Source organism: Rattus norvegicus, chromosome 19 (assembly GCF_021556685.1).
Source record: "Rattus norvegicus strain SHRSP/BbbUtx chromosome 19, alternate assembly SHRSP_T2T, whole genome shotgun sequence".
NCBI classification, from domain to species: Eukaryota; Metazoa; Chordata; class Mammalia; order Rodentia; family Muridae; genus Rattus; species Rattus norvegicus.
In genome coordinates, this window is record NC_141552.1 from 20,837,472 (window position 1) to 20,850,000 (window position 12,529).

General features: G+C 44.6%; 1 pseudogene across 1 annotated transcript; it reads right to left on the bottom strand.

Annotated features, from left to right (window-relative positions):
• Nucleotides 1-10,019: 10,019 nt before the first annotated feature.
• Trappc2ll1 (trafficking protein particle complex subunit 2L like 1) lies at nt 10,020-10,579 on the bottom strand (annotated as a pseudogene). Its single transcript, XR_015643542.1, has one exon. The product of XR_015643542.1 is annotated as a trafficking protein particle complex subunit 2L like 1 (transcript).
• Between the last annotated feature and the right edge of the window lie 1,950 nt (nt 10,580-12,529).

Here is a 12,529-nt window from a genome sequence, read left to right on the forward strand (position 1 = left end):
ATTTTCATCCAATTCCTTTTTTTTTCTTCGCCAAACCTCAAGTTTCATCTGGAATGACCATATTTATTCAGATAAATTGAGGCATGCTGCATTTGTCCTTGCAACGATAAATTTGACTCATTCAAGATGGCAAAAATGTCAACCAAGTAAGTTATTTTCTGAAATCCACTTTGTTTATTCTTTTCTCATACAGTATTTCCTGTCTGCAGCCTTCCCTCCCTTACATCTTCCTCCCGTTCAGATTCACTGCTCCTCTGTTTCCTTTCATAAAAGAGCAGGATTCCCAGTGATATAATGAAACATGACGTAACAAGATGCAATGAGACCAATCACAAACTGTCATATCCAGGGTAGATGAGTAACTCAGTAGGAAAAGGGCCCCAAGGGCAGGCAAAAGAGTCATAGACTCTCCATCCCCCACTCATATTGTTAGGAGTCCCACAAAAATCTCGAGTTACACAACCATAGCATATACGTATCCACAGACCAGACACGCTATGTGATTGCTGCTTCAGTCTCTGTGAGCCTCTAGGAGCCCTGTTTAGTTGATTCCATGGGTTGTTTTCTCTTTGTGTCCCTGACTCAACTGACTGTTACAATCCTTCCTCCCCATCTTCTGCAACACTTTTATTGCTGAAAAGTTCTTTGAACTGTGGCCATGCTTTCTGATTAAAAAAACGCTTTTAAGTTTTGTACCCAGATCCCACCGGGAGAGAGCTGGTCTCCCAGGAGTGCTGACACACCTGAGAACACAGGTAAGACAACCACTTCTGCTCCGAGTGACCCATCCAGAGCACTTAGGACACAGGAACCGAGGAGCAGTGTGGGTAAGATTCTTCTGGTTTCCATCTGTGCTTGGAGTTGACCCTGTGCCATAGCTCTCTGTACCCAGGTCCAGCTAGGAGAGAGCTGGTCTCCCAGGAGTTTACAGGAGGGCCAAAGAACTGGCAGAGACAGCAAGACCAGCTAACACCAGAGATAACCAGATGGCGAGAGGCAAGGACAAGAACTTAAGCAACAGAAATCAAGGCCACTTGGCATCATCAGAACCCAGTTCTCCCACCAGAGCAAGTCTTGGATACACCAACAGACCGGAAAAGCAAGATTCTGCTTTAAAAAATCACATCACATGATGATAGTAGAGGACTTTAAGAAGGACATAAATAACTCCCTTAAAGAAATACAGGACAACACAAATAAAGAGGTAGAAGCCCTTAAAGAGGAAACACAAAAATCCCTTAAAGAAATACAGGAAAACACAGTCAAACAGGTGAAGGAATTGAACAAAACCATCCAGGATCTAAAAAATGGAAATAGAAACAAAAAGAAATCACAAAGTGAGGCAACCCTAGAGATAGAAAACCTAGGAAAGAGATCAGGAGTCATAGACACAAACATCACCAACAGAATACAAGAGATTGAAGAGAGAATTTCAGGGACAGAAGATACCATAGAAAACATTGACACAACCATCAAAGACAATGCAAAAAGCAAAAAGACCCTAACCCAAAATATCCAGGAAATACAGGAAATACAATGAGAAGATCAAACCTAAGGATAATAGATATAGAAGAGAGTGAAGATTCCCAATTTAAAGGACGAGTGAATATCTTCAACAAAATCATAGAAGAAAACTTCCCTAACCTAAAGAAAGAGATGACCACGAACATACAAGAAGCCTCCAGAACTCCAAATAGATTGGATCAGAAAAGAAACTCCTCCCATCACATAATAGTCAAAACAGCAAATACACAAAAGAAAGAATATTAAAGCAGTAAGGGAAAAAGGTCAAGTAACATATAAAGGCAGACCTATCAGAATTACACCAGACCTCTCACCAGAGACTATGAAAGCCAGAAGATCCTGGACAGATGTCATGCAGACCCTAAGAGAACACAAATGCCAGCCCAGGCTACTATATCCAGCAAAACTCCCCATTACCATAAATGGAGAAACCAAGATATTCCATGACAGAACCAAATTTACACAATATCTTTCCACAAATCCAGCCCTACAAAGGATAATAGATGGAAAACTCCAACACAAGGAGGGAAACGACACCCTAGAAAAAGCAAGAAAGCAATCATCTTTCAACTAACGCAAAAGAAAAGAGCCACACAAATATAATTCCACTTCTAACAACAAAAATAATAGGAAACAACAATCACCATTTCTTAATATCTCTTAACATCAATGGACTCAATTCCCCAATAAAAAGACATAGACTAACAGACTGGATATATAAACAGGACCCAGCATTTTGCTGCATACAGAAAGCGTACCTTACTGACAAAGACAGACACTTCCTCAGAGTAAAAGGCTGGGAAAAAATTTTCCAAGCAAATGGTCCCAAGAAAGCAGCTGGAGTAGCCATTCTAATATCAAATAAAATCGGCTTTCAACCAAAAGCTATAAAAAAAGATGACCTCATGCTCATCAAAGGAAAAATCCACCAAGATGAACTCTCAATTCTGAATATCTAAGCTCTGAATGTAAGGGCACACACGTTCAGTATATGCAAGAGCATATACGTTCTTTGAACTTTACTAAAGCTCAAAGCACATATTGCGTCTCACACAATACTAGTGGGCGACTTCAACACCCCATTCTTATCAATGGACAGATCATGAAAACAGAAACTCAACAGAGACACAGAAAAAACTAACAGAAGTTATAAACCAAGTGGACTTAACAGCTATCTATAGGACATTTCATCCTAAAAAAAAAAAAAAAAAAAAAAAGAATATACCTTCTTCTCAGCACCTCATGGTACCTTCTCGAAAAATGACCATACAATTGGTCACAAAACAGGCCTGAACAGATATAAGAAGATAGAGATAATCCCATGCATTCTATCAGATCACTACAGAATAAGGCTGGTCTTCAATAACATCACAAACAACAGAAAGTCCACATACACATGGGTTGCATTGTTTAACAATTTGAGTCACAGACAGACCCCCAACCTTCTGTGGAATTACTACCCTCATTTCTGTGATGAGTGACGTATTAGCCAGGAACAATATTTTCAAGATATTGTTTTAATAGACCTTCCCCCTCAGGCGCAAATAAATCATGACTCCTTTACACAGGTTAGAAGACAGATTTAGACTTGATGGGAGAGTGCGACTAAATCACAGTACAATGCTTGGAAAGTTTACCTCCTTCTAATGTCATATTTCTTTCTAAATGGCCATGATGAGTGACTGTTATAGAAGGTTCATGAAAGCAGTGGAGTATTTAAAAAAGTTAAGACTTTACGACAGGTTTCAAAAATATCTGAAAGTCCGCATATACGTTCAAGCTTAATAGTTCTGTATCATAATACCCTCTAATAGTTTTCAAGAACCTTTCTTGGCAATTAAAAAATTAACTGGGGTTGGGGATTTAGCTCAGTGGTAGAGCGCTTACCTAGCTAGTGCAAGGCCCTGGGTTCGGTCCCCAGCTTTGGAAAAAAAAAATTAACTAAAGCTAAAGAGAGATAAAAAGAAAACCAAATGAAATGTGTGAAGATTATGAGGTATAAGTTGAAAATGAGTATGTGGGCTGAAGAACAAGGGCAGACTCTTATTTAAAGCTACCTAGAGTTTAGACAATGAGAGATTATTGAAGAGGCTGCCTCCCTCCTTCTGCAACCAGGTAAAATCGTTCTACTCATGATGGTTGGGGAACTGTCTCCTACTGTGGCAAGGTGACCTCCAAAACCACAGAAGATGGGGATAAAGCTGGATGGTCTGCAGAGAATTTACCCATCTTTTACTTCTTTGAAAGGGATTTATATTTGATGCTTTGTTTCTAATAATTGTGTGCTACTGAGGCCATGTTTCATGTCGGATCCCCGAGCCTTAATCAATTTGTGAAAAGGCATTTGCATGAGTTTCCAAGGACCCGTGGTATACCATGTGGACAGTAGCTCACTGTAGGACCAGCCTGGTACCATTTGCTGTTTCAGTACTGGAGATTTAGCCCAGAGTCTCGTATGAAGCAGGCAAATGCTCCATCCTGGGAGCTAATGCACCAAGCCTGTACCAGTGCAGCTTTTACTAGTGCGAGGAAGCAGCGCTGTGTGTTGCGATGTGTGCAAAATAAGCTGCAGATCCAGGGAGAGCTGACCGCTCACTCTCACCCGCTAAACTTTCTATTTAACCGTGAATCACAAAAACAGTACATTAATTAGCTCTCTGTCACCAAAAGACCTGAGTTTTGGAGCTCTTAATCCACAGTCTCTAGGTTCCGTTGTTCCAACTCTGTCTATGCAACACATCGTGATAGGCTGTGTGCTGGGGGAAGCTACCGGCCTCCCAGGGGACGTCAGACGAACACAGCACAACAAGATACAATAAGGCCAAGCACGAAAACTCACATTAAGGCTTGGCGAGGCAACGGAGTAGGAGGAAAAGGGTCCCAAGAACAGGCAAACGAGTCAAAGACACTCCCACCCCCACTATTAGGAGTCCCACAAAAAAACCCAAGCTAAACAACTACACTATATTTGTAGAAGACCTAAGGTAGAACCACGTAGATTCTGTGATTGCTGCTTCAGTCTCTGTGAGCCTCCATGGGCCCTGCTGTTTTCTCTAGCTGGTTTCCACAAGTCTTCCTCCCCACTTTCCAGAGTTTTCTTTGAGCTCAGAGGGTGGGAAGACGGTATCGATGGAGACCTCCAACCTGGGCTCTCTCTCTGCCTCATACAAGACCTACACATTTTATGTTCTTTCCTGTAGTTTTGTATTTCCACAGTTATGGAATTCATAAAAGAGGTTTGAGATTCAGAAAAACATATAGAAACCACTCTCACATATAGCTTCAGCTCTTATCAGTGCCGATAACAATGACATTTATTTGGTCTTCCTAATAAAACGAAACCAAAGGTTTGGAAAGCAGCGTTCCATGAGGATTATTTCCTTTTTGGGTCCAGTGTTTAATTCCTTAAGCAAAGCCAGCACAACACATGTAGCGCTCAGTTTTCTGATTATGGCTCCTGGAGGCCGGGAGACGTGTTAGATGTTTTCTCTTGATCACTGTGAGGTTTGGGCCTCTAATGCCTCCCCAGAGCAACTACACGGAGCCATGAGCTTCTTCAAGGCTGTGTTTCATGAAGGGGCTCATTTACTTACCCATCTCTTTAGAATGGCTTTTCCAGACTACTCCTTAAGGAGTAGTCTCTTGCTGGAGGATTGACAAACCCATTTGAGGTTAACTCTTAAGGAGAAAATAATAGTATAGATGGTTGAAATATTTTTGTAGTGGGCTACAGTGTCATGTCTCTCCCTAGTGCCAAAGGTAGATTGGATTCTTTTCTTTTCTTTTTTGGAGCTGGAAACCGAACTCAGGGCCTTGCGCTTGCTAGGCAAGCGCTCTACCACTGAGCTAAATCCCCAACCCCAGATTGGATTCTTTTGACCAGGAGGAAATAATGTCTCTTTATTAGACATAAACAGAGCTCCGATAGCCATCTTTGATGTCCTATAAGGCCACCATTATAGGGCCAACCCCTAACAGGAATTAAGGGCCTAAAATCATTGAGGAAATAGGTTGAAATTGGGAAATAGATACAACTTGTTTGTTCCACAAAAATCCAAAGATCCATCTCCAGATGATCCAGAGCTTGGTGTCTGCTTTGCAACCCTCCTTTCCATGTTCACCTAGCCTCAAGGTAGAAGTGTCATTTAGAAACTGGAGCTACTCTGAACTAGCATATTTTTTTGTCCTTCGGCTAGGACAGAACAAAGGCCATTCCTGATTTGAGTCAAGAGCGAGAATTCTCTTTCAGGTTCCCTGCCCCCGAGCCTCCAGTAACTTCTTTCTGTCTCCTGCCCTCAGCAATTTCACATTTGGGAAGTCTGAGACCCATGCAGAGGCACACAGTTCACTGTAAAGGGTCTGTTTCACACCTGAGGTTTCAGTAGCCCATGGATACCTTTCAGTTGCTTCTGTGTATGTTTGAAATTAATGGCAGACTAGTAGATCCATAGCCACCATCAGCTGCTCATAACAGAAACATGGTTTAAGAATTCTCTCCATTTTAGAGTGATACAAAAGCTCGAATACGATTCAAACATTCTTGATCTGGCCATTCTTTACATTTTGGGAATGTAAAACAACAGAGAATTTCCAAGAATGCTCATGTTACAAAAAGGCACGGGCTTTACGAAATTGGTTTTAGAGTTTTTGAAAGTTTTCTTTGATTCCAAGCTGCTCCATGTCCACTTTTTCTTATTTCTGATGCAAGAGCTATGATTCCTAAGTCCCTGGCCTCTTCCAGAGAATCTGCCTGCCCATAGGGGATGGCACGTGTTAAGTTGCTATGGTTTTGATTTAGAAGGCTTGTGGAGAAAGCCAATGCACTGTGTCCCGTGGGAATTTCAGAAATAGTTGTCCCTGGTTTTGTATCTTTAAATTAGAAGCTCTTTGTGGTGGCGGGCTATTCTTTTAGCAGTATGCACTGCTAAGCATGATATACCCACTCTGCTATGTAAATAAAGACATTATTGTTGGAATAATGCAAGGCAGGGGATGTCTCTTCGGGTAGGCTTATCTGCCAATCTGTGTTTAGTTGGCTTTTCAGCCCACCCATTGTAATTACCACCTTTCAGTCTTCCGGAATAGGGATCTGGGAAGGGGATTCATTCCAACTGGGTTACTTAAATGGGAATTTTCCACATATACAGTATCTCCTCCTCAGATCGCAAATCCACTCCCCCATCCTTCCTGTGTGCTTTAGAAGCCCTCCGCAGACTATTATTATGAGCTGAAGGGCAGGTTTCAAGCTCCCCCTGCTTCTGAGCTGGTGCAGCCGTCAGTAAGCTGCGTGCATTTCAGATCGCTACTCCTCGTTCTAATTTCACTGGGAATTGTGCTAACTTTAAGAGTGCGAATTGTTTCAGGAGCTAAGTTGGCAAACGCTGAATATCAGGTCTGTTGCATGTTGTCTGGCCTTTTTATAATTGGACACTATTTAATATAGATGGTTTGATGGGTGTTATAACTAAAGATTTTATTAAATATGTCACATAAGCTGTTTTGAGGTTCTTAGGAATGTAGCCAAGGGCCTTGTGCATGCTAGGTAATCATTCTTTACTCAGCCACATCTATAGCTTTAATTTTTTTTTAAAACAAGACGTTAAAATATTAAATACAAAGGGAAACATTATCATCCACTGTGGTAGACCCTGTAACATTCATGATCTTCAGGAATTTTGCAATATCCTTCCTTTTGCCCTCAAAGCTCGTGGCTGAGAAATAGATATTTGGAGTTGAGTCTACAGTTGAAGGCCTGTGCTACACCAGGATGAGTTTCCCTGCATTTTCTTTTTTTTTTTTTTTTTTTTTTTTTTTTTTTTTTTTTTTTTTTGGTGGTGCACGCCTTTAATCCAAGCACTCAGGAGGCAGAGACAGTGAGTTTGAGAGTTTGAGGCCAGCCTGGTCTACAGACAGTTCCAGGACAGCCAGGACTACACAGTAAGATCCTGTCATCATATCATCATCACAACAAGTACTACTACTCCAGGAGCATCTCCGACTGCCCAGCGGACCACACATCCAACAGCAGGTGAGGCTGTGACAACTTTGAAGAGAGGCAGATCCTGCGCTGAGACTTGCAATGATGTCAGCGGTCAAAGGTCTGAGTCTGAGTCGCTGCAGCTCCAGGGGCTGGCCAAGGCCTAGAGTAGATTCCCCTGGGCGTGTAGGAAGTAGGCCCTACCTCCAGCCACTGTGCTAACTGGCCACGGCCAAGTCTGCCTATGGTACCAATAGGGGATCAATAACCCTGAGCCTGGATAGATACCCTTGTTTACCTTTGGAAGCAATTGGTTCTGTCTTGACACAGCCAGAAGAGACTGCCACCCAGTGGTCAGATGGTGAACAGCAAATCGGCCCCAGGGTGGCCTTGCAGGAAGAGGGAGGGAGGATTCCTCAGTACCAAAGTGACCTCGCAGGGCCCTTGCCAAGGGTTAAGCCTGCTCATCGCATTCCAGCATCAGGACTTCCAAGTCCTGGCCTGGGTCCCCTGTCGGAATATTTGCTCCTGGGGCTTGGGCATTTTCCACCCAGGGTATGGTTTCACCCTTGACCTCATTGCTGTCCACTCAGTAGTTCCTGGTCCTTTTCTGTTATGTGTATATATTATATATATAATATATTATATGTTATATACAGCAAGTTCAAACACCCCTCAGCACAGCATCTACACAGTAGCGCAAACCCATCTAGCCCTGAAGCCCCTGCCATGTGCACGGTTAATGCCAAGCCACAGCTTCCTCTCCCACAGAGTAGGGCAGCCAAGCAGCCCTGGACCCAGGTCTGCAGAAGGTACCAGAAGGGAAGACAGGCAGCTAATGGCCCTGCAGCAAATCACAAGCTAACTGGTGCCACCATCTTGATCCCAGGGTAACAGGCAGGCGGTGACTGTGGTCTCCAAGGCCAATCTCAGGTTGAAATTCGCCTGCAGGTCTGATGCCCACACCCAGACAAGCAGATCCTATTACAAGCTTTGTTTGCTAGAGCTTGATTCCGAGAAGAATCATAACATGCACAGCAGTGTACTTGCACACAACCTGTTAGAAACCCCAACAGGAGAGGGCTGTATTTTATCGCCTCGCATATGAAAAGCTGACATGAGCTGCCCAGGGCTGGCTCTTCAGCCCAGACTCAGGCTCCTTTCTGCTCTGCCCTCATGTCTGCAAGTCCTCATCTTCATGCTCTCATGATTCCAGGCAGGAAGAGAGCAGGGAGCCTTGAGTGTTCTACACATCAGCCGGACCTGCTTTTAAAGTGCCCTTTCCTGCAGGTTTCTCCCAGTACCACCCTTTACACGCCTTAACTACCTGCCCCAGTGTGAAGGGGAGGGGAGCACGTGGCATTTAGCCAAGTTTCTCCAGTAAGCCTGAGGCTCCATCGGTGAGGAGGGAAGAGGGCGTACTGGAGAACGAGGGGCAGTCCCCAGTGCAGCTAATACTCAGGGAGGGTGACCTCCCTTAAAAACTCAAGATCCCAAGATTCCACCTGACTGGTGCTCCTTCCTTCCCCTCCACACCCAACCTCCTGCCAAAGCCTTGAACCAAGCACATCTGGGCTATGTCCGCGGCAGTCAGCGGCATGTGGAACTTCTCAAAGTGACTTCATTTGCCACTTTTATTGATCAGGTGGGTGGTCTGGCTTCTTTTCTTACCGCATTTTGTAATAACCCTGTGCTCTTGGAGAGGATCCCTGAGATGCACAGGGATGGACTCTCTCACTCCACCCAGCTTGTGTGGACAAGTCCCAGCCTGCTGGGCCCTGGCATGAGACACTCTGCAGGGACCGGGGAGCACTTTGGTTCATGACTTGGGGAAGCCAGAGACTCTGAAGACAGCATGGAGCCTCGACAGCTAGAGGGGACTTGGGCTCAGGACAGGTCCCCTTGGCCTCTGCCTCTCCCAGGACACCAGTATTCAACTACACCGTCCAGTGGCACGGAAGAGGCAGCCTCACACCACCTCCACAGTCACTGGACCTTTGACCCGAGGAGAGCTTGGTTTGTCCTCAGGGATGCATGCATGGCCTAGGAGCAGCACTGGGGACCTTGCTGACCACCATGCTCACAGACAGGCAGGACAGGCTCCTGAGTTCCTCCTCTGGCACATGGGAAGCAGCAGTCGCTTTAATGTTGTGTCCCAGGAAGCTTTACAGATTTTACTACCTCCTGAGGCTAGCGCTGGGCACCAGCACTGGGCTAAGATTGCAATGAACGATGGGTCCAGAATGTTGAGAGCGCTTACCCAAGAAGGAAGGTGTGTGGCTGTCCGCCTTGGATTGCCTCCGTTCTCTGAAGCTGGCTCTAGGTTCCCCATACCCCGCACCCTTCTGGACCACCCGCCTGCTCACCTGCCTCCCCACAACCTCCTGCACTCAGCATCCACCCTCATACCACCCAGCTGTGGTCACACCCCTTCCATCGCTCCAGAGTCTCTGAGACCAGCTGACAGGTCCTCACTGAGCCCTCTCTCTCTCCTGACAAGGGAAGGACAATGGAGATCTCATCTTGTGAGGCCTTTAGTAGAAAAGCACAGGGCACGCAGCCCTGCCCGCAGGTTACACTCAGGGAGCAGAAAGGGAATAAATAAGTATCATCCAGCTGGGGTGAACACCGGCTTCTCTTCCGGATGGCTGGGGCAGAGGTCAGCACACCTGGGCCATCATCGAAGTTACCATGGTATCAAAGGCCCTAGACTGGATTCGGTCTCCTGGGTTGTAGAAGGGGTTGCACATCACATCTGTGTAGGAGTTATGCAGCTTCCGGAACATACTGCGGATCTCATTGTCCCGCAGGGCCGTATTGGAGGAATCCACCACCATGACAAATTTCACCTTGGAATTGGTCACATAGCCGTATACCTTGTAGTCCTCGGTTGGGTAGAGCAGGCCCAGGTACAGCTCTCTCTGGTCCACCAGTGCTTTCCCCTTCGCAGAGATCTTCTCATCCACCACGTCCAGAGACGTGTGCACCATGTAGTGGAACTTGAGTTCGTTCTCTGTGGGAGTGCTTCGGATGTACAGAGGGTAATTCTCCTTGGCGATCACCGCGATGCACACTGCCTTCCCTGCATTTTCTTATTTATGGGAGCCTGCAGTGTACCACACTGTGACACATTTGTAAAGGAAGCCACAGCTTCTCCCGCTTTATGAATGGCTCTTATGTTGCAAAATTTACAAGGTGCATAATCCAGTTAGAAATTCATTTTTATCCACTGTTTTCCATCCCAAGTCTCCCTTCTCAATCACATTTGTTAGCCCTCATCTGCATTTCTTATCTCCTGCCTATGTTGTAAGTTTCTACTTCTACCTCAGAAAGACCTTGGGGGAACTCACAGAGAACTCTGGGGAGCATTTTCTTGAACCCATGCCTTTTTTCCCCCATCTTTATTAACTTGGGTATTTCTTATTTACATTTCGATTGTTATTCCCTTTCCCGGTTTCCAGGCCAACATCCCCCTAATCCCTCCCGCTCCCCTTCTATATGGGTGTTCCCCTACCCATCCTCCCCCCATTACCGCTCTCCCCCCAACAATCATGTTCACTGGGGGTTCAGTCTTGGCAGGACCAAGGGCTGAACCTATGCCTTTTAAATGTCACATCATCTCAGTTTGTTGACCTTTCCCCGTGTCTTTCATATTCTTTTTGAAATGGAACAGCAATAATGATCACCAAAATTATTAATAGGTACAATTGTAAATATATAATATACTATTAATAATATTACTGCCACTTTAATTCTTGATGCTGGATATTGCTAGCTTTCTATTCTTTTTTTTTTTTTTAGATTTATTCATTTATTATATATAAGTACACTGTAGCTGTCTTCAGACACACCAGAAGAGGGCATTAGGTCTCATTACAGATGGTTGTGAGCCACCATGTGGTTGCTGGGAATTGAACTCAGGACCTCAGGAAGAGCAGTCGGGTGCTCTAACCACGGAGCCATCTCTCCAGCCCAGCTAGCTTTCTATTTTAAGGTTAATTTCTTTCATCATTTTTTTTGTTTTCTTTATTCTTCTCTCATTCAATATATCCTGCCTGCAACTTCCCTTCCCTCCACTCCTCCTATCTCCTCCTCCCCTCCCATTTTCCACAGATTAACTCCTTCCCTGACCACCTCCACTGCCCTGAGAAGAGCGGGCCTCCCAGGGTCTTCCATTTCTGTTGTTTACCATAGGACAGTTCCAGTTAACTTAACCTGGAAAGTTCTGAGTCATAGTTCTGAGTCATGGTTACTTCTTGTTCCCTCTCTCTTTCTCCTTGTAATTAGTCAGTTAAAGTTTTCTTGTCTTTCTGAGTAGTGTCTTCTCCCTCACCCTTTCTTTCCCATTGTCACTCCTCTAAGTCTTTTTTTATCGTTGGCCTGTTCTGTAGGCTTCAAGTTCTTGTCTTCCCTCTGCAGAAGAAACTCTGAGGCAGTTTAGGTATTGCTAACCTGACTGGTGCATAAAGGCAAAACTAGAGACATTGATATAAGACCTGATGTCTCAGTTTGCTACTAAGCTGACTGCTAATGGAGGTGACGTAAATGCTGGCTAGATGTCTACAGCATTGTGTCTGGTTTGCCACAGTGCACTGTTATAGAAAGCTGTGCATATGGGCCAGGACACCCATGGGGTAAACAGAGCCTGAAGGAAGTTCTGTTTTATAGAAAGTCTCTGACGAAATATCATCTCACACAGACATTCTGCTTTAACTATTTCTGGACTCTAATTTTGTGTAGATCTGGCAAGAACGATTCTATCTTGATACCAGCAACTCTCACACTTTCTTCCTTGTCTAGAACAGCTATCTTTTAAAGGTGGGTAAACTTTTGAGCCTCATGGATTAATCTTACTTTGTTTTACTCCCTTCTGGTTGTTATACTTAAAACCAGCCAGGACTGTTTCTCACACTTCGAATGTCTTTTTCCCCCAAATGCACTTCATTCTTCCACCTTTCCTTTCCTGTTTGCTATTAAAGGAAACACAAAACCAACCAACCAAGTAACCAATTGACCATCCTACCACCC